General features: G+C 45.3%; 1 long non-coding RNA gene and 1 other non-coding gene across 2 annotated transcripts; both read right to left on the reverse strand.

Moving 5' to 3' along the window:
- Positions 1-21,514: 21,514 nt before the first annotated feature.
- Positions 21,515-22,495, reverse strand: Dancr (differentiation antagonizing non-protein coding RNA). The gene is made up of 2 exons (NR_130115.2): positions 22,430-22,495; positions 21,515-22,011 (listed from the first exon to the last, which is right to left on the reverse strand). It is a non-coding gene; the product is annotated as a differentiation antagonizing non-protein coding RNA (long non-coding RNA).
- Positions 22,199-22,319, reverse strand: LOC134478784 (small nucleolar RNA SNORA26). The gene has a single exon (XR_005493660.1). It is a non-coding gene; the product is annotated as a small nucleolar RNA SNORA26 (small nucleolar RNA).
- Positions 22,496-23,134: the final 639 nt, after the last annotated feature.

The following is a 23,134-nucleotide window of genomic DNA, read 5'->3' on the forward strand; positions in this document are numbered from 1 at the left end:
TTGTAGCTTCATTTCTGTGACAGACAGCCCTGTTTCCTATCACCTGAAATTTATTATCTTCAATGCAACTGTGCTTAGACTCCTACAAAATTCAGATGGCCAAGTTGTATCCCTTGAGAAATTTCCTACTCCAGATACAGAGTTTGCCTTTCTCCTCTGCTTTACAGCGCTTAGTCTAAGCATTGTTTTCAAAAGTTAAGAAGATGAGGGAAGATTGCTATGAAGTCAAGGCCGCTCTGGCCTACAGAGTGACGCTGGTTCTCAAACCACAGAAACGAGAGTTAGATCAACGTCTGAAACTGTGTAGTCTGTGCTGCTTTGGAGACAAGGACGCCAAGTTCAAAGCCTGACTGTGAAGAGTTGGTTCAAAGGCTGGCTGTGCAACTTAGTGAGACTTTTGTCCCTCAAAATAAGAAAAGGCTGGGCAAAGAGCGCACATGCCTGGATTCTATCCCTAAGACCAGGGAAGAATAAAAGTTGAGTCTGCTCTCAGATTTGCATATGTGCATACATAGTTGCTTCTTAAAAAATTGATTCATTATTTTTGAAAGTTAGATGGTCTAGGTACAAAGTAGAAGCAAGCAATCAAAAAACCCAGATAATTTGCTTTGAGATAGTTTCCGCTCTTGAATTTTTTAAAATGTATTTCTATGTGTATGGGTAAAGTGTATGTGCCTAATGCCCAGGGCAGCCAGAAGAGGATGTCAAATCCACTGAGCCTGGGGCTACAGTGGTCAGATGCTCTGTGAGAGCTGGGAATTAAACCTGGGTCCTCCGGAAGTGCAGCCAGTGCTTTTAACCTCTGAGTCATTTCTCCAGCCCTCTCCTTGCTCAGTTTTAATGTTACATAGATGGACTGACTATCCTGGCTACTTCCTTGCAACTTTATAAAATAATACTTGAGTGTATTAGAGTAAGATTGAATGTAGTAATCTTAACCAAAAGCCAGGGAAAGCAATTTCCCGGCAATAGCTCTGTAATTCACGATTTACTAGTGAGAGCTAGAGGTCTGCAAAATAAAAGGTGAAGGAAGTGGGCGGCTGAACAAAAACATTGTGCACATTGTTGCAACCGGAGAAAGGCTTACTAATGCAATTGTCTCAGGAAACTGGCCCTGATACTTTGTGTATTCTCAACCAAATGCTGTGGGATGTTCTGACTGACTTTTGAGATCTTTCTGAGGACCCAATTTTGTATCAATTTCACTGATTGGGGGCACAATGGCTTGGAACCATGGGACACTGGCGTCGTGTCCTGCTCTGGTGACAAGCAGTGTGAGGAATCTGGATGAAGTTTTCATGAACCCCTGTATTGTTTTTGCAAGTTTCTGTGAAACTATAATTCACAACAAAACGTTTTTAAAGTGACATTTAAAGCTTCTAATTCAACTTAAATGTGTGTATATTAAAACGTAATTGTCTTAACTTTTTTCTGTATTACAGTCATAGTAAATCCTCAAGCGAGATCACATTACTTGTTACATGTATAATAGAATATTTAAAATCCTGTTCTCTTTGGCTGAGTAATTTTACTGAGAGTGTATCTTAAGGAAATAGTCCACCCTCTCATGCCTTTCTAATAATAGAAAAATATCTTCCCCATTTGTCTTCTCAGTGAAGAATCTCTACAAAGAAACTCAAAGAATCTGAACAAAAATACTTAACAAAAATATTTAAACAATAATCAATATTGATAATTTTTCCCTTCCCTACCTCCTTTACCCCGCTGTACTGACCTGATAAGGGCAACTCCGGTTGGCTTTCAGTAACTACCTAGTCCTGGCCTGTGCTTGGCTAAAATTTAATGCCTAAATGTGAACCATTCACCTTTTCAAGTTCAGGATCATAAATCCAAGATCAATTGTGCCCGCCTGTCTCACAATTCTAGTTTGTGCTCTCTGACATCATGGACATAGCCCTGGGTGGTGGTATATGCCTATAAAGTCAGAACTTCCAAAGGTAGAGAGGCAAAAAGGCCAGAGGTATGAGGTCATCCTTAGTTATAAAGCAAATTTGAGGCCACCCTGGGCTCCATGAGACCCTGTCTCAAAATCTCAAAATCAAGCAAGCAAACCCTCGAGCAAGCCAGTGTTAAACTTTGTGGTTTTTCTCAGAACATTCTTAGGCTGCCTCCTCTATCGGACGAGCTTGCATCCCATTCACTGAGAAATAGAAGCAATTATATTCTCTTCTCTTCAACCTACCCAGTTCGGTCTCCTCGATGTTCTCCCTCTTTCCATGAAGTGCCCTTGAACAACTCACATTCTTGCCACCTCCTCACCCTCAATGTCATCACCAAACCGTCTGCTCATCGAGACCCCCATGGCCTCCATCTTGCCAAATGACCTTATTAAGATTTTTTTTTAGTTTTATTTATGTGTACATATCTGTGTGCCACATATATGTGAGTTCCCACAGAGGCCAGAGAAGGCTTCAGATCTCCTGGGCTGGAGTTAAAGGAGCTGGGAAGTGAACTTGGGTTCTTTTTATTTTTTAAAGATTTATTTATTTTATTTATATGAGTTCACAGTTGCTGTCTTCAGACGCACCAGAAGAGGGCATTGTATCTCATTGCAGGTGGTTGTGAGCCACCATGTGTTGCTGGGAATTGAACTCAGGACCTCTGGAAGAACAGTCAGTGCTCTTAACGGCAGAGCGGTCTCTCTAACCCCTCTCCCCATAAAGTTCTTAATGGAATCTATGGCTGCATTCTGCACAGTTGGCCACTCTATATGCCTCCCCTGAGTCACACTGAGAGTATTTTATGTGTCTACCTGACTGGGCTTGGGGGTACCCAGGAAATGGTTCAAGTGTTCTGGATGTTTCTGTGAGGACAGTTTTTAGCTGAGACTGACATTTAACTCTGTACTCAACACTGACGGTAAAAGCAGGTTTCTCTCTGCTGTGGAGAGACCTCAGCCAATTCTCTGAAGGCCCGACCAGAACAAAGGCACAGAGTCCGTAGCATATGCCACACGTATTCTAGGTGCTAGACACAGACAGCAGGCAAAACATCATCTTATAGTCTGTCAAGAAGGGATAATTCTCAAAGAAGCAGCACCTCACAATGCGCTGGAGTGAAAACCAGCAGATCATGTGACTGGGGTCACTAGCAAGCTGTGCAGCAGACAGCAGGGCGGAAAATCCAGTGACAGCTCTGTTAAGCCCCTTCCCTGAGGCCTGCTGGAGTCTTTACCTAAGTCTTGGGACTCAGTTAATTTGCTACAGACGAACACGATGGTAATCGAGCCTCCTCTCCTTGAGTGTGCACTGAATAACAAGCATCCGTGGCTGCCGCACAGAACAGCACTGAGTGTCTTTGTCTAATTTAAATGTGGAACTTACATATGGCTTTTAGGAGGAAGAACCATTTAAGCTGAGATTTAATGGATAAAAAGGATCCAGTCTTGTGATGTGGGCTGAGGATGAATATTGTGTGGCAGAGGGACCAGGTGGGCCAAAGACTGATGCTGGCTCTGGGGAGATGAGGGCGTCTCGTGGGGTTGAGTAGACCCCCCTAGGGATTTGGATTTTGTGTAAGCAGGATGGGAAGGGGATCTGGAGTGTGACACGGTGAGAGTTGTCATGGTCCTAAAAGGACCTCACTCTACCAGGCTCCGGGATGGGCTTCCAGAAAAGCCAGAGAGCAGGCCTGGTCAGAGAGAGGGCCAGTTAGGAAGTTCAGAGACTCCACCGGGATATTTAAGGGGATTGTTTGGTTTGGTTTGGGTGGGGGAGGTTATTTTTGGTTTTGTTTTGGTGTATGTGAGTACTTGCCTGTGTGTGTAGTGTATGCATGGTGGATGGTGTGTGATGTGTAGTTTGTGATGTGTGTGTGTGTGGTATATAGTGTGTGATATGTGATATGTGATGTATTGTGTGTGTTATGTGTGTGTGATGTGTGGTTTGTGATGTATATGTGTATGATATATGGTGTGTGATATGTGACATGTGATATGTGGTATGTATATGTGGTGTGTGGTATGTGATGGGTGATATGTGGTATGTATATGTGTGTGCATGGTGTATGGTGTGTGATACGTGATATGTAGTGTGTGGTGTGCGATGGGTGGGTGGGAATGTAAAAGGAGGTCTTAAGATCCCCTGCTTTTAATCCCTTGAAACAGGGTCTCTCACTAAACCCAGCACTCAGCATTTTGTGTTAAATTTTGGAGAGGCTGGCCACCGGCAAGTCCCAGCAGTCTCTGCTTCCAGCCATGGGATTATGGGTGCAAAGAGCTATTCCTAGTCCTGGGTGCTGGTTATTAGAACTCAGGTTCTCATCCATGTGCAGCATGAGCTCTGAACCCACTAAGTCATCTCTGAGACTATACCTTGAGTTTTCAAACATCGTGTACACTTTAAGAATTGTTGTGATTAGGTTTCTTTGTGTGTTTACGCACGGACAGACATGGGCGGAGATCAGAGGATGAACCGGGGGTTACTTTCCCCTTTCATCACGTGAGTACCCGGGGTCAGACTCAGGTCTGCAGGCTGGAAGGCAAGCATTTTACCAGCTGAGCTACCTTGCTGCCCCCTCATATGTTCTTATTGGTTACTTTGTTTTCATTTGGAGACAATTAAAATCATAAGACACCTACTCAGATCCTTCAGTATCTTTCCACTGAATTCCTCAAAGTGGATAGAAAATTACTTTCTTCCAACTGTGGTATAAAAATTGTTTCTGCTGAGCAGCTGGCTCATAACTTAATCCCGCCAGGGGCAGGTGGGTCTGTGGGCTCCAGGCGGGCCAGGAGCCTGACTGAAAACAAACAAGCAAAGGAAGCTCAAAACAATCATTCCCTAACAACTTTTCATCCACTGAAGTTGTTTCACTCTCTTTTAAAGCTTGGAACAACATAACAGTGTGTGTTTCTATATTTTAATTTACTGTAGTAAAATTTTATGAAGCCACTGAAATTCTCTAATTTCTTGTGTAATTGACTCTAAAAACTAATAATAGCCTTTCTTTTTTGTATGTTCTTTTATAATAAAATTCACTTGTTTTTTAAGATTTATTTATTATATATGAGTACACTGTAGCTGTTTTCAGACACACCAGAAAAGGGCATCAGATCTAATTACAGATGGTTGTGACCCACCATGTGGTTTCTGGGATTTGAACTCAGGACCTCTGGAAGAGAAGTCAGTGCTCTTAACCACTGAGCCATCTCTTCAGCCCAAAGTTCAATTATTTTTACATAAGGATATTTTTTCCTCCACAGTGCTGTGGCTCAGACCCAGGCCCTACTATGTACTATGGAAGCCTCTAACCAATCTACTTATCTCACTCCTTCTCACGGCTTTTTAATAGACATCTTCTCTATATTTGTGTTTAGCATTGTACTAGCATACCCATTTTATATGAATTCACATATAAACAGGGATATAAAATATTTAGTCTTGGACTTCAGAACTCCTAATGCATCTTGCCATTCAATGGCTCTCTTTTACTTCATCCTTTGTACCATCTAGTCTCTGGTGATCTGAGCAGGTTTGACCTCCATAGACTCATGTGTTTGGATGCTTGGCCCCTAAGTTTTGGCACTATTACAGGTGTGGCCTTGTTGGAGGAAATGGGTCATTCTGAGAGTGGTGTTGAAATCCTGGAAGCTCAAGCCAGTTCACTTCCTGCTGCCTGCTGATCTGGATGTAGAACTCCCAGCTACTTCTCCAGCACCATTTGTGCCAGGACGCTGCCACCATGATGATTATGGACTAAGCCTCTGAAACTAAGCCAGCCCCAGTTAAATGTTTTTCTTCATAAGAGTTGCAGTGGTCACGTCGTTTCTTCACAAGCAACAGAAACCTTAGCTAAGACAGTCTCACTGTGCTGAAGAGCATGCTCTGCAAATATTCGCATTAGAGCTTAGCCAAAGGCCAAGAAACAATGCCCACGGAATCAATTCCCTTCTTGAAGACTGCCATTAGTGCATCTAAAAGCTAGAACTGAGATGGCATTTGCTGTGTGACAGGAAGTGTTCTGAATACTTTACATAAAGGCAAGCAATAGTAGATACTGATTTATTAGAATTAATTTTTAGTGCTGGCATCAACATATCCAGAGTCTCATTCCTGCTTTGTTATACACATTTCAGCATGCAGGATCCATCAACCCTCTGACAGAGCCTGTTTCCTTCATCATGAACGCCAGGCTGCTCAGAAACTTGCCACATGGTTCTTCTTTGGTGGTGATGGTGGGTTTTGACAGATGAGACATTGTCATACTGTCTATCCCAGGCTGGTCTTGAACTCATAATCTCCCTACCTCAGCCTCCCCAGTGGCTGGGATTGCAGGCATATGCCACCATATCAACTTCTCTGATCCTAAATGATAGGTGTTAAGTACTTTTGGCTGGAGGGTCTTAGAGGTAAGAAAGTGAAGTCAATTCAACTAAATTGGATCGGAAGGTTTGGAAGTCTGTGGTATACCATGAAATGTGTAGGCGTTATGAAATATAATGTGGAAAGGGGGTACCTTCGATGGGTCCATGCCAAGCGGTGCCCCTGAGCAATTACACCATGCAACAAGCCTGGTATTAAAGAAATTTTTTGGGGAGGAAAAGAGGATTGAGGGCCTAGGAAAAGGTTAGAGAGAGGCAAGTGGGCTTGTAGACAGATGGACGGACAGAAGCAGAGCCAGGAGGGGAGGGAAAGGAGGTGTGTGCAGCAGGGAAGAGGCAAGGAGAGCTTACCCTGGGTGGCTGGCAGTCCTTTTTATCTGCAGCACACACCTGCACACCGGGAAGTGAGTGGCAGTTGCTAGGTCCCTGAGAGCAGGTCAGTGGAACTGCCTGTCACTAACAGAAGGGAAGGAGAATGCAAGCAGCAGGTGAGACAGTATCATGTTACTTCTGCATTTCAGTGACCAAAATACCCAACGGAAAGGAGAGAAGGCTTATTTAGCTCACAGATTCAGAGCGTTCACTCTGTGCTTCCCTAGTTCCATGCGCCTGGACAGAACATTCTGGAAACTGGAACTCATGACAGAGGAGCCTCTTTACCTCCTGACTAACAGGAAGCAGAGAGGGAGCAAAGGAAGGGAGGGAAAGGAGCGAGGGAGGAAGGAAGAGACAGGGACAAGTTTCCCCAGAGGCTCACCCGAGCAACCTGCTTTACCCAGCCCCCACCACCTAACAGATTCAGAACTTTCTAGAATATTGCCAACGACCAGGGACCAAGCATTCACCAAGGAGCCTGTGGGGGAACATTTTGTATTTCAACCATGACTAGTGTTCACTAATTAATTTTTTAGGGCAGTAATTCTCAAACTCAGCTGGACATTTGAATCACTTGGTAAGATTTACAGCTGACACTAATGCCTGAGTCCCACTTCCCAGGACTCTGACACAGTTGATCTGGATTGTGGCATAAAAGGGTGAGAATTTCAAGACCCAGGGAATTCAAAGGTATGTCCAGGCTTTATAACCGGTAACTTAAAGGAGCCTTAAAGCTAGTTCCTTCTGTGTATAGAGATGCACTTGAGAGGCAGAAGCAAACAGATCTCTGTAAGTTCGAGGCCAGCCTAGTCTACAGAGTGGGCTTCCAGACAGAGTAACTTTGTAAGACCATGTCTCCATGAAAAGCAAGGACACAAACAGAAACACAAAAACCAACCTATCACCTATATTATACAAATTCCAGACTAGTGGTTTGTGTAACCTACAATAAGTCATAAATACACACAACACAATAAACAAGTGTGCATTATGCAAGCGAATATAAACAACATTCGTCACAGCATCGTTCACTAGCCCAAAGGAGGAACTCCCAATACCCATCAACAGACAGACGAGTAGACAAAACGTGGTGTGTGCAACACAGTGGGATATTATCTAGCCTTGACAAGGAAGAGAATGCTGCCACATGTCCCAGCATGGGTAAACCTTGGCTACGTGAAATATGGTAGAGAAGAACAAACCACGTGACCCTGCAGTGAGCATGGTCCAACTCTTGGGGACAGGAAGTCAACAGTTAGGTTAAGGGGACCTGGGAAGATTTGGTTCATGGGTGCAGAGTGTACAATGTAGAAGGTTGAAAACCTTCTGGAAATGAGTAGTAGTTGCATGACATTGTGTGTATATTTAATGCTGCAGAATTGTGTGCGTGTAATGGCAAAAAGGATATGTTTTTATTATATAACACTTATTTCCTTGAGACAGCGTTTCATGAAACCCGAGCCTCAAACTCCCCAGATAGCCAACAATGTCCTTGAACTTCCCATCCTTCCTCTGCCACCTCCACAGTGCCAGTGTCACACCCATTTTAACACATACACACACACACACACCACACATGCATTAACACACACACACCACATACCACACACACACACACACACACAAACACATACCACACACACACTAACACACACACACCACACATGCATTAACACACACACACACCACACACACACACCACATACCACATTCCCCCCACACACACATACACACTACACACATTAACACACATGCACACCACATACCAAACTCCCCCCACCACACACACATACCCCACCACACACATACATTACACACACACCCCATACCACACCTCCTCCCCTCACATACACATTGCATCACACACATACATATCACACACACACACACGCGCGCACACACACACACACACACACGCAGCCATTGGGTATCTGGAAACTTCCTTTCCCAGTCAGATTCAGAGTGTCAGGAGAAAAGCGTAGGATGTTTTATTTTAGCAAAGACTAATCGTTTGCTCACTGCCGATTGTTTTCCTTAGAACATTATCCTCTCTTAGCCAGTGTTCTTTTGCTGTGAAGAGACACTGTGACCACAGCAACTCTTATAAAGGAAACATTTACCTGGGACTGCCTCATAGTTCAGAGGTCTAATACGTTGTCATCCTTGTGGGCAGCAAGACGATAAGCACACAGACAGACGTGCTGCTGGAGAAGGAGCTGAGAGTTCTACATCTGGATCTGCAGGACCCCAAAGCCCACCCCTGGCATGGCGCCTCCACCGAGGCCACGCCTCCACCGAGGCCACGCCTCCACCGAGGCCACGCCTCCACCGAGGCCACGCCTCCACCGAGGCCACGCCTCCACCGAGGCCACGCCTCCACCGAGGCCACGCCTCCACCGAGGCCACGCCTCCACCGAGGCCACGCCTCCACCGAGGCCACGCCTCCACCGAGGCCACGCCTCCACCGAGGCCACGCCTCCACCGAGGCCACGCCTCCACCGAGGCCACGCCTCCACCGAGGCCACGCCTCCACCGAGGCCACGCCTCCACCGAGGCCACGCCTCCACCGAGGCCACGCCTCCACCGAGGCCACGCCTCCACCGAGGCCACGCCTCCACCGAGGCCACGCCTCCACCGAGGCCACGCCTCCACCGAGGCCACGCCTCCACCGAGGCCACGCCTCCACCGAGGCCACGCCTCCACCGAGGCCACGCCTCCACCGAGGCCACGCCTCTTAATCCCTGTCAAGTGGTGCTACTTCCCAATGACCAAGCGGTCAAATATATGAGCCTATGGGGTCATTCCTAGTCAAAGCACCACAACATGTATTTAGATTGTGTGTGTGTGTGTGTGTGTGTGTGTGTGTGTGTGTGTGTGTGTGTACTTGTGCACATGAAGATGGTGCCTGTGAAGACTAGAAGAGGCCATCAGACCCTCTGAAACTATAGCTAGTGGTGGTTGTAAGGTGTCTAACTAACATGGGTACTAGGCACCAAGCTCAGGTCCTATGGAAGAACAGACAATGATCTTAAGCCATTTCTCTAGCCCATACTTGCATTTTCAGAATTAATTTGTTTGTATGGTTGTTCATTTGGGTCTTTTAGAGACAGTGTCTCACTGTGCCTTGAACTCGCTGTGAAGCCCAGGGTGGCCTCAGATCTTCAGCAACCACCTCTCTCAGCCATGGCAGCGCCGGCGTTTTAAATGTGCAGGGATTGACGTGCACAGCACCACACCCAGATCCTCACACCACTGTCAGAGGAAGCAGTCTTTACACCTTGCTAACAACTGGTAGCTGCTCTTACACCCTCGCACATGTGTAGACACGTGGGGCCTGGAGCTGAAACCCGCAGAGCTCTGCTGCTGTAAAGACTCTTGTGGGGAGAGAGCCTTTTGAAGGCGAGATTAAAGGTGTCTCAATCACCCCGGCACCTTTGATGCAGGCCGGCCTAGCTGCACACAGATGTAAACAGAGTGAGTCATCTCACCTCGATTTCTTTCCTTTTCTGAACGTCCAGTGAGATTTAATGAGCAGCGGCAGAGCTGCTTGGATTCTACACTTAGGGGCGCTTAGGAAGAAGAATGACAGAAGGGCTTGTGTTTATCTCTGAGTCACTATTTCCTCCTCCCCCCTCCTCCCCCACCCTCTTCCTCCTCCTCCTCCTCCTCCTCCTCCCCCAAGATGATGTTTCCCTGCATAGCTCTGGCTTTCCTGGAACTTGCTCTGTAGACCAGGCTGCCCTACAGAGAACTCAGAGATCAACCTGCCTTTGCCTCCTGAGTGCTGGGATTAAAGATTTGTGCCACTACCGAGTCACTAGTTCTTAAGTGACTCAGAGTTACCAAGAGAAGTGTGAATTGCATCTGACTTGATGTTTCTGGTATCCCCAAAAGAAAGATGAACCGAACTGAAACCTCTCTCTTTGGTGTCAGATTCTGTGAAAAGAAGTGAGGCCGTTTATGTGTGGTCTTGACTGAAAAGCAATGGATGACGGGGTTCTGTCAGGGAAGCCTTCATGGACTGTGGTTCTGGGTTTCTGCTATGGTGGATGCTGTCAGCAGGAGTGGTTGTCCTTCACAACGCACTGCGTGATAAGTTGCTGTTGGACACAATGTAGGTGCGTCTACACGTAAAGAAACATTGTTCGTGAGATTTGCCACATATGTTTCCTTGACAATCAGAAGACTCTAGAGCCACACTGCTTTGAGGTGTGTCATACCAGTGTAGCTGCTGCCACAGACAGCATTAATTCCCATGGCCGCTGTAACATGCATGTTCCTTAAAGCAGTATATTCCATTATTTTACAGCCTGAAAACCAGGAGTCTGAAATCAGCTTAACTGAGCCAACATCAAGGTACATACTCTGAAGAAGTACTAGGGGAAAAGGTTTCTTTACCTGCCCCAGCTTTAAGAGCTGTGGTCTTTGTGTTTCTTGGTTAAGTGTTCCTTCTTCCAGTTTTGAAGCCACCAGCAGAGCCCACAGCCCCTTACCTTAGTCATTGTCCTGTGCTACCTTCTGTCCTGTGGTCAGATCTTCTTGTAAAGGAATTTTAATCAAACAACATGGCTGCTTTGGCAAGGGATCATAGCCAAAAACCTTCTAGGTTTGTGTGATCCCACTACACTAACATACCTTTAATCCCTCTGACTGGAATGCAGACTCACCCTTAATCGAAAGCAATGAAGGTAAAGTTAGTTTGTAGAGGGAAGCAGTCATGTTTGAAAGTGACACTAACCGAGGGGCTGACAAAGTGATGACTCAGAGAAAGATTTGACAGAATAAGTCAGAGATAGAAGATAGCTAATCTTCGCAAGAACAAACAGGAAGAGAGGCTACCTAAGGCAGCATCGATTGAGTCAGGATGGAGGGCAGTTTGGGTGAGTGCAGTTCAGTTGAGTTCAGGCAACACAGCGGAGTTTAGTCGAGTTCAGTTGGGTGCAGCTGAGCTCGGTGTAGTTCAGAGTGGCTCCGTTTGCGGAATGCAGAGGCAGTTTTTCCAAGCAGAGCAACTCAGCCAGAAGCCAAGAGAAGCCAATTTGAATCAAGCAGCTTGGAGAGGGGTTTGACCTAGAACAGCTGCGTTAAACCAGCCAGCCAGAATTCAGAAAGAGCTTACTCAGCAGTAAGCCTCTGAAATGGCAATTACATCTGGGGAATGAAGCTACTTTTACACCTTCTTATAGGTAATTGAAGGCAGCTGTCCCATCTCAGGCTCCTGAGTTGAACTGCTTCCGCCAAGCTCTTTGCCATATAAGGCGTCAGGATTAGCGTGTGAGCCTATTTACATACCAACATTTAGTCTCCTACTTGAACAAACTGAGTAGTTCAACCCATGGCTAGTAGCAACTATCTCAACAGGAATCCCGTTTGTTTGTTTTATTTCGTTTTGTTTTTCTCTTCCTCTTTAAGACAGGGTTTTTCTGTAGCTTTGGCTGCCCAGGAACGCACTTTGTAGAGCAGGTTGGCCTTAATCTCAGAGATCCATCTGCCTGCGCCTCCCGAGGGTTGGATTAAAGTCATGCACCACCACCACCCACTGGTATTTCCATTTCTGAAAGTACAAGTGCAAAAGAATTTGATATCTTATCATCTATCTGTTACTGTAGAATAATACATACACACTGCTTCAAGGCACACACATTGCAGCAGCCGTGAGAATTACTACCGTTTGTGGCAAAAGCTATGTTGGTATGGCGTGCCTTCAACCAGCGTGACGCTAGAGTCTTCTGTTCGCCAAGAAACTATGAGTTTCTTGTAAGAATGACTTTAACATAAATGTTCTGAATTTTAAGATTTATTTATTCCATGACATGACTGTTTTGCCTACATGAATATATGTGTACTACACACATATATGGTGCCTGGAAGTCAGAAGAGGATGTTGGATCTGTGAACCAAACCAGGGTCCTCTGGAAGTGCACTAGTGCCTCTCAACCGCTGAGCCCCTGTATAGATATCTTGAAGAGCACCTCAGAAGCAGGCAGCTGTGAAACAAAACCTCTAGATTTTGGCTACTAGAGCATGGCTACTCTCAAAAGCTTCCAGAGAAACCTGAAGTGTACTCTGTCTATGCCGCTTCTGTGCAGCCAATAACTGCAGAGTCATTTAATTGAATTTGTAATCAAGTCCCAAGATTCACCATCAAGGCTTGTCCTAAAAACAATGGTCGTGGAGATTTGGTATTGGCACAAAGACACATAGACCAAGTAACAGACTGAACTAGAGTTGGGGAATGAACTCCGTTCGTATGACTATTTGCCTTGTGACAATTCCAAGGGAGGTGATCTTTCGCATTAAACATACAGAGAAATGGTATGTGAGCTTACTTCTGTTATCCCACTGTCTGGGTTTGGTTTCTATAACCGTGATGAAGCAGCAGGACCAAAAGCAACTTGAGGAAGAAAGGATTTATTTGGTTTACCTGTGACTAGTCACAGTCCCTGGAGGGAAGCCAAGGCTGGAGCTCACACCGGGGTGGGAATCCGGAGGCAGGCGCTGATGCAGAAGGGTACTGCAGGGTGCTGCTTAATGGTTTGCTCCTCATGGCTTGTTCAGTCCTGCTTTCCTACAGAACCCAGAACCACCAGCCCAGGGTTGTTCCTAATGACAATGGACTGGGCCCTGGCCCGTCAGTCACTAATTAAGAGAAGCCCTATAGACTTGCTACAGCCGGATCTTATGGAGGCGTGGTTTTCCGCTGAGGTTTCCCTCCTCTCAGATGACTAATTTGTGTCACATTGAGATGAAACTGGCTGGGACAGCCAGCACCCAACCTTCAACTCTCAGTGAATAATGAAGCAAACTAAAGCTTGGAGAAGGCAGAAAATCCTCACATAGAGCAGAAAGCTAGCCGTACAATAAAACAAAAACAAAACAAAACAAAAAAAAAACCAAGATTGTCTTAATGTCAAGGACATTTTTCTTCAAAGGACATCATTAAAAGAATCAAAAGGAACTTGGAATAGGAAGAGACATTTTCAGTATATGCAGAGAAATATTCGGGATAACAAGACCCCAAAATATAACACTAGTTTTTTATTTGTTTGTTTTGTTTTGTTTTTGTCTTTATTTGTGACAGGGACTTACTCTGTCTCTCAGGCTATCCTGGAACTCATTCTGTAGACCAGGCTAGCCTCAAACTCAGAGATCTGCCTGCTACTGCCTCCCAAGTGCTGGGATTAAAGGCGTGTTCCACTATATCTGTCGCAGCACTTTTGTTTTAAGTGATATTTTAATTACATTTATCTATTCATTTATTTGGTGTGTGTAGGCCTGCATGCAGACTCAGGTCTGTGCTTGTCCTGCACAGAGCAAATGTGACTGACTGTCCAAGGACAACTTTCAGAAGTCAGTTCCTCCCCCCTACCATGTGGGTCCCCTGGATCAGTCAGGTTGTCAAGCTTGGCACCAAATGCCTCCCTGCTGAGCCATCCCATCGACCTTTTGACATTCTGGGTTTGAGGCGCTCACTATGTATCTCTCTCTGACCTCAGATTTGAGATTCCTCTTCTTCAGCCACCCAGCACTGAGGTTCCAAGCTTACATCACTGAACCAGGGCTTGTCCATGTTCTAAAAGCATTACCGAGCCAGGCAAGGCAGTTCTCACCTACCACCCTAGCTCTCAGGAAGCTAAGGCAGGGTCACCGAGAGTTCGAAGCCTGCCTGGGATACAATGAGAGACCCTGTCTTGAAGAGAGAAAAGCTTTGCAGTGCTATGCACTTAAAATGTTGCTGAGGGACAAGATCTGAATCGTTACGATGGTGATAATAAAAAGGGTGGCAGGGAGAGGACCTGGGAGTGATTGATATGTTTAAGGCATTGGTCGTGCTGATGGTCTGAAAAGCATAAAATCACTCACTTCCAAACCCATCATGTTGCAAAGGTTGACTATATAAAAATGTAGTGTACCCATGACTCTCTTTTCCAGAGCTGAGGACCGAACCCAGGGCCTTGCGCTTGCTAGGCAAACGCTCTACCACTGAGCTAAATCCCCAAACTCCCCATGACGCAATAAATAGATTTATGCTTATGGATCAGGAGGGATGGCTCAGTGGTTAGGAGCATATAGCTGTTTTCCAGAAGACCCATGGTCAGTCCCCGGCACCCATGTCAGGGGTACACAACTTCCTGCAACTCTAGCTCCCGAAGAATCCAACACCCTTGTTTGGCCTCCATAGGCACCGTGCTCACATGGCATACATACAGTCAACATGCATACACTACATTAAAAATAAAAACCCACATACTGGGGCTGGAGAGATGGCTCAGCAGTCAAGAGAACTGAGTGCTCTTCCAGAGGTCCTGAGTTCAATTCCCAGCAACCACACGGTGGCTCACAACCATCTGTAATGGAACCCAACGCCCTCTTCTGGTGTGTCTGAAGATAGCAACAGTGTACTCACATATATAAAATAAAAATATCTTTTTAAAAAACCCACATACTTATAATAATCTGCTTCATCAAGTGGATGTCTACTTCTAACTCTGAAAACTTCAAAAGGAAAAAAATGTTTGCTGTGCAGCTGCGTGGGTAAACCTCAAGTAAGTTTGCAGAGTTGAGAAAGCCATAGAGTAAAGAACAGATTGCACATTTCCACTTATGCCAAACTCTGGAATTGGCATAAATAGCCCGCAATGAGGCTGCTAGTTGGCACGTGACTCATTCTGGGCAGGTGGTAATGGGAGGGGCTATGAAGGAATCTGTAGGGCAGCAGGATGCTATACATTTGATAAGAAATGTCGGTTTCACAATTTTCAAAATTTGGCACACTAACAATTTGTGAATGTTCTGTGCATTTTACATTGAAAGAGACCTTACTCTGGCCCTAGTTAAAAAATGCACACACAGGGGTTGGGGATTTAACTCAGTGGTAGAGTGCTTGCCTAGCATGCGCAAGGCCCTGGGTTCGGTCCCCAGCTCCGGAAAAAAAAAAAAGAAAGAAAAAAGAAAAAAAAATGCACACACACAGAGAAGTATTTACAAGACTTAGCATATATTACTACCAGCATTCTTTGAAATGCAAGCGTTAGGTGAATAGAGGGAGGGGTGACTGTATCATATAACCAGTTTTGTAAAGTATCGGTGACAGAGTGTATGTGGACAGTTTAAGGGATTTAATTTATAAAAGTATTTACAATTTGTTGAATACTCCCAATGCTCCATAGTCAAGTGGCAGGAAAAATGGGAGGGGGGTACAAAAAGGAACTTTAGCAATTGCTTCTCAGAGTTATTTCTGAGTAGCTGACAAGCAGAAAAGACGGGTGTCAACGGGCTAGGGTGGTAGTAAATTCTGTGTAGAGAAGCATCAACGGATCTAAATCGTCCCGGCTTGTGGGTCAGCAGAAAACACCTTTGCCTCAAGCCTGAAGACCTGAATCCACTCCCAGAACCCACAGAAGGATAGAGCTGACTCCCTGGGGCTGCCCTCTGACTTCCACATCTGCACTGTAGCACAACCTCCCCTCCCCCATAAGTAAATGGTTTGTTTGTTTGCTTGTTTGTTGGTTTTTTTTAAAGTCATCCTCAGCTACATGATGCATTCCAGACCAGCCTGGACTATATCTGACAGTCTCAAACTAAACAAGTGAACAAAACAAGTGCTCAACTTAATTATCATAGAGATGCAAATTAGAAACATGGGCAACTCCATTATCACCCACCAAAATGGAAAAAAAGGTGTTGATGGGAACACTGAACTTCAACTCCCATATGTTGCTAATGAGAGTGTAAAAACACAAACACTTTGGAAAACATTAAGTATATCCAGTGAATGTGAACATGGCTGTAACCTTGATTCAAGGCTTCTGTCTGTTGGCCCTGGACCAAGAGATACGCTCACTATGTCTCCTGCTTCTAACGATGTCATCACGACGGCCACAGAAGCAATGTTCTAATAGCCTTAAAATGCAAACGACTCCAATTACTGTCAAAGTTTATCTGGATACATTTTACTGTATTCACACAGTGGAATGCAAAGCAGCCACATAATCAAACTCCAAAAAAAAATATGGGTGAACCTCGAAATATTGAGTTAAAGAAACCAGGAACAAAATGCATGTTGACATGCCTTGGCCCGATAAACACAAAGCTAGTAGTCTACCAGCAGAAAGCAGGGTGTGGTCCCATCTGGGGAGAAATGTTCCAGGACGTTGGTTCTATTCGATCCTGAGTGTGATTTATTTGTGAAACTTTAACATACTGACTTCATTAATTGTCGGTGCATTTACCTGTCATCTGTTACAGTGGAATAAAAACCGTCTGTGGGAACCTATAAGCAACGAGGGATCACAGGATTTGACATTTGAGAAACTCAAGACAGATTTGGGAGACATGATCAGATTTGCATTAATGAGATTAGTCCTGAAGCCTCGCCAGGCTGCTAGCAAGAGTAATTCCGGCTGGGCGTAAAGCAAGAACAACCCGGAAGAAAAAGAAAGACTACCGTGGGTGGAGAGACAGCCCGAATGTTGGAAATTGTCCTACTGTCTTCGGAGCTCTTTCTTGAAACATGTAAATAACTCTCTGGTGGGTGCTATTCTGATGATTTAATGTTTAGTCGTAATTGCCCATATCTCCCCCGCATACCGCCGCCCACAGGATCAATTCTCCTTGTACAACCATACAGAACTTGATGTATAAAAAGAGCTAAGGCTTCGAGAGAAATGAGTTGACAAGGCGCCCCATCTTCCCCAAGCACAGGTAAACCCCTCCGTGCTTTGTACTGTGTGAGAGTAGGAAACCGGGCACAAGACTGAATGGGAGGAGGAGACAGGACGTCAGATTTGTGTGAAATGTGCCTAAGGAACCAGAACTTTACTGTATCCTGGATTCCAAAAGTAAACTCAGACCCAGCCACAGCAGGGGACCCGAACTATGGGCGGGCGGGATGCAGGCAGAGGGGCTGAAGTTGGAACCTGGGTGTAACCAATCACATGCACCAGTCTCCCCAACCGGTGATTGGCAGATGTGTCTACCAGTGTTGTCTCGTCCCGCGAACCCTTGCTGCTTTTGTTGGTCGGGTGGTGTTTCATCTCTCAGTAGGAGTCACTCCTGCTAAGCAACTAATCCCAGCTACGGAACCTAAGGCACCGGAACCTAAAGCATGGCTGCCCGTCTGCCTACCCGTGTGGTGAAAAGGGAGCTTTGTTCCTATTGGAGCATTGTTTAGTGCCTGAGGCAGGGCTTGGTACCCTGGGTAGGGGAATTAACTGCTCCTGATGTTCCCAGTCATTTTCTAGCTCATATTTCTGAAGTGGAATAAGGCGACATTTATAGTTTGAAGTACCTTTCCTATGCAAACGCTTACCAAAGTCCTTATCCCCTTCCCCCAAAGGTAATTCGATCCCTTCAAATTCCTTCACTTAGCAAGTAATCCCAAATTATCTTAAAGAACCTGATACTTAATCCCGTAAACCTTGAGTAAGGGAGGAGGTTCATAAGAAATGAGAAATGTTTCCAAGTCCTTATACTCTCCTAGTGAGACGGTGGGGTTGCTGCAGCGGAGAAAGCTGGATGGCTCCACGGAGATTAAAAGTAGAAATACTGTGTAAGTCAAGTTACTTCTCAGTAAATACTGCAAGACGCAAACAGATACTTGACATCAATGCATCGATTAGCATTCACGATAGCCAAAAGGAGCCAGTCCAAATGTCCAACGGAAGAGCAAATTTCAAACAATATTCATCTGTTGCATATGCATACAATAGAGCATTATTCATTCTTTGGGCAGTATTACTGTATGGATGGATTGTAAAAACATGCTCTGAGAGCTAGGGCAGGAGCTCCGCTGACAGAGCGCCTAGGATGTAAGCCCTGGATTTGATCCCAATCACCTTGTAAATCAGGGAGGTTGCAAGTAGGAGGATCAGAAGTTCAAGGTTAGCCTCAGCTAGAGTTCAAGGCCCGGCAGGGTGACGTGAGATTCTGTCTCAACAGTAGACGAAAACAAAAGTGAGATGGGGCCTGGAAATAGGTTGATGGCTAAATGTTTGCTGATGGCAAGGGGACACTGCTTTGGTTAAAGCACCCACATGGCTGCTTACAACTGATCAGTTCCAGGAGATCTAGTGCCCTTGGAAAAACAAGCCTACACATACAAAAAAAAAATAATAATAATAATAATTTACAGACTGACCTGAGAACTAAGTAAAACATTTAAAGCTTACAAAATATTGATTTAAGTTTGTTACATTGAACTCCAAAAATTAGTATTTGCAGTATGGGTTTCACAGGGAACTAGGATTATAGATACCCAGCCACACATAGAATGGAGATATCAACATCCATTTTATTTTAAAACCAATTCTTACCAATTTCTTGCATTTGAGGTTCCCAGAGTTCCTACTGCAAAAACTATTAACTTCAAACTAGCTCATTACGTGTTTGTGCTAGTTGTTTTTACCCTGGCTGTCCTTGAGCTCACAGATCTGCCTGCCTCTGCCTAAGGGTTAGAACTAAAGGCATGTGCAGACACATCTGGCTCAAAACTAGCTCATTCTAATATATAGCCCAAGGTCAGCTTTTAGAACACTGTTTAGATTTTGTGTGGTTTGTGGTGCTGTCTGCCACAAGGTACTTCAATCATCACTCCTATTCACTGCAAAATTAGGGAACTATAGACATCCTTCGGGTGGGGAAATGAAGGTCGAGGTGGCAGGGTCCCTAAGCCTGCAACTTCTCACAGGCTATTTATCCTTTGTTGGCTCGAACCCTTCATGAGTAGCTTGAGAAATTAACCATTGCTAGTATTGGCTGTAACTTGGATCATCTAACAGTGGGTCGAGATCCCTCTGAGGTCAGATCATATCTTGCATATAAGCTATTTACATTGCAATTATAACAGTAACAAAGTCATTAAGTAGCAATGAAATAATTTTATGGTTGGGGGGGTCACAACATCAGGAACTGTATTAAAGGGGTGGATGCATTGACCAGGGTGAGAATCACTGATAGTTACTTGATAACTTAAATCTGAAGAGTCCTCATCCAGTCAAACAACAGAATTCATAAAATGACTAGGGGCCTGAAACCTGAGGCGTGCCAACAGGCAAGAGTAGCTGCAAAGTTAAACTCACTTCTGGTGAAGCTGTTCCTCATGGTTACCATGGCTGATGCTCTTGCAGAGGCCAAAGCAAATACAAGAAGCTGTAACTTGGGCATACATTCAGAGCAGTTGCTTTTGCATTGGTCTTGGGGAGATGTTGGCATATTATACATATTGAACATCTTCCACTTGTTTCCTGGGTGCACGATCTATGTGGCCTGTGAAACTGTCAGTCTTAATATAATGCAGCACGAGCTGTTAATCCAGAGCCTAGCAAGCTAGCTCAGGGTGAGAAACTAATAGATCTCCCATGTTCAAGCTCACCCAGATACTTGCAATCTGTAAACCTCCAAAGCAAAGCTAGATTAATGTCTCCAAAGGAGTGAGTGGGTCCTGGCAGGCAGAGATACTCAGATTGACACTGAAACTCTTTGAGTCTTTAAATAAAAAAACATGCATTCTAGCACATGCCTTTAATCGTAAATTTGAGCTTGAGGGCAGGTAGAACTACTTTAAAAACAGGTGGGGAAGGTCTGAGGAATGGTGAGCAATTTAAGACTAAAATTACTCTGCTTCCTTATGTCCTGCAAACCATTACAACTTGTTTGTACTTAAATTTCTACTTTAAATGGACTTATTTTGATTTCATCAAGTACATACTCAGACCCCAACAAATACTTATTTCCTTTCCCATCTTTGTTTCATTTTGCAACCTAAGCATTGAAATTACAACATAAAAGCACACATGAGGTAGTTTTGGCATTTATTTTTAGACTGTCTACATGTATGCAGGTAAATCCCAAGTTTTCCAGATGTGTCCGACCCCTAGAGGTTGTGAGCCTCCATATGGGTGCTGGGAACAAACCCAGGTCTTCTGCAATAACAAGTGGTCTTATATGGTGAGGCAGCTCTCCAGCCTGTTTTAGAACTTTCGAAAAATGTTTAGCTTCCCAGGGATCCCAGTTTAAACTGGTGTTAAGACACATGCCACCAGGTAGTTTTAGTCTCCTGCACACCTTATTATTTTCACTGGCCCAGTTCAAGGCAGGCTGGTGGTAATGTCCCATCCTCCAGCTTCCTCTGCCCACACCCAGCTTAAGATCTTGTGATTGTCGAGGCATATCTATAGGCTGCCCATTAAAAAATAAAACAAGGTGGTTGCAGAATGGATTTTTGTAACAGCTACCAGCAACCCTATAGAAGTGGAACTCTATACTGTGCTACCCTGGCCACCTGTGAGCATTGAGTGCTCTGGTCAGTGTGGCCAAATTTTATCTACTTTGGTCAGAGAACTTTTATTAAACTTTAAAGCTATTGTATAAATAGAAACAATACTTAAGACACAGTTGCAACAGTTACTAAAAGACTGGATAACTTCATACTTTGTATCTTGACCCCGTAGTCTCTCTCCAAACTCTCAACCTTGTATCCTTGAAGGCGGCTGCTTTTAAAAGGCACAGGTGAAGGTGCCACGCAGCCCAAGGACAAGTTAGATCCCCAGCATCACATACACTCGGTCTAGAGGAATATAAATCGTGGGTTCAACAGCCACTATACAGAAGTTTGGAAAGGCCAAAGCCAAAATCACTGCTGAGAAAGAATAATCACAGTTAATGGTGGCTGGCACCAGGCCTGACATCCTGAGTCTGATCCTAGGTTCCACATGGTAGGACAGACTGCACCAAGTTGTAATGTCTCCACACTCCAGTAATAACAAGTAACTACTTGAAATAAGAAAAAGACCATCATGGAATTGACATAGGAAAAGCCTTTATTGAAGATTATGGAAAATTACTCATGGGAAACAATGTACAAGTTAAAACACGGTGACTACCAGCACATGACCTACTAGCAAAGAACTTGTCCAAACACGCAGGCCAGATTCAAACATTCTAACGATCTAGCATGAACATCCTTAAAATACCCTGTTTGCACCTTTAAAACCCCATGTCATAGTCAGGTGGATCTGATTCCAGGACACCCAGAAATAGAGAAGGGGTTGGGGGGAGACCGGATCCTAGTACCTTGGTAAAAATTTTAGGAAATTACCTTCAGTTTAATCAATTACTTCAAGGCCATTCAAGGATACTCTCACATGGCCCCCAATCTCAATCTGTAAAATGGACTTCACCTACTTCAGTTCACTAAGCCTAGGGTGGGATCCAGGCAAGCGGGGTCATTAAATGTGCGACTACTTCACCTTGGAGCCATTCAGCTCGCGAGTTTCTTTCCCGCAGTTTTCAACCTATAAAATGAAAAAAGATGCTTCAGATAAGTGGAAAAACGCTCAAGTATATCCTTTTCAGCTGACCTAAAATCTCATTTCTAGGAAAGTAAGTGCACTCTTGCTACTTTGTTCCAGTCCTACATCACTACCTAGTTAGTAATCGCCAGAAGTAAAATGAGCACACTCGAGTGAAGCTTTCTGGTTCATCTGTGACTCCAGACAGGATCCAAAGAGGAGGTGCATTTTCCCTCTCTGGGTTTTATGGAGACTTCCTTTACCCTTCTGTGTTAGCCTCTTAAAGTACTGCGACAACCTTAAAAGGGCACATGAAAGGGCGACTGGGGCGGATCTACGCAGCTCAACAAACACAGGCCTGGAACCTAGATCTTCTCGACCACGTGCCCTGGGCCTTCCTTCGATCAATGCCGGCACGTACCTGCGCTTCTATCCGAGGCAGCAGCAGCACAGCTTGGGCAGTGGAGATCGGTTCCGGTGGGTCGACCTGCGGAGGGAAAAGGGAGGCGATCAGGGCGCCCGGGTCGGACAGCAGAGAGGGCTTTGTCTCTCGCGCAGCCCCGGGCTGGGCACGGCCGCCGTCCCCCGGGCCGCGGAGAACTGCTCTACCCCTCTGTTCTGGCCGCCGGGAGCAGCTGAGCTCGGGGCGGGCAAAGCTCGAGGGGACACGGGGACATCCTGACACCCTGCAGAGTGGACACTCACCGCAACGCCGGGAACAGAAAGGCCAAGCCGGTGCGCGCTGCGCTGATACAACCACCAGAGAGAGGGGAGGAGCTGGCACGAAACCCGCAGCCAACCGGCGGGCCGCTTGCAGGGGGCAGGACAGGAAAAAGAGAGCAGCCAATCCTCAGAAAGACTGCAGGCGTGGCTGGTATGAGAAGCCAATCGTCGGGACCTTTTGGAACAGGTAGGGTGGGGCCATTGACTTCCAGCAGAGAGTTCTCTACTTACTGCGGTGTTGGAGGTGACCCCGGTTGAAGTGTCGTCTTTAGGGTGGTCTGCTGGTCTCTGGAGCGCTCAGGAGCCTTTGTGGCTGCTCTGAGTCAAAATCATTCTTTTCCTTTTCTAAAGCTATGCGGTTGCTAGGTGTGTTCCGACTTAGATCCGGATTTATTCCGCTAGT

Source organism: Rattus norvegicus, chromosome 14 (assembly GCF_036323735.1).
Source record: "Rattus norvegicus strain BN/NHsdMcwi chromosome 14, GRCr8, whole genome shotgun sequence".
Classification (NCBI taxonomy): domain Eukaryota; kingdom Metazoa; phylum Chordata; class Mammalia; order Rodentia; family Muridae; genus Rattus; species Rattus norvegicus.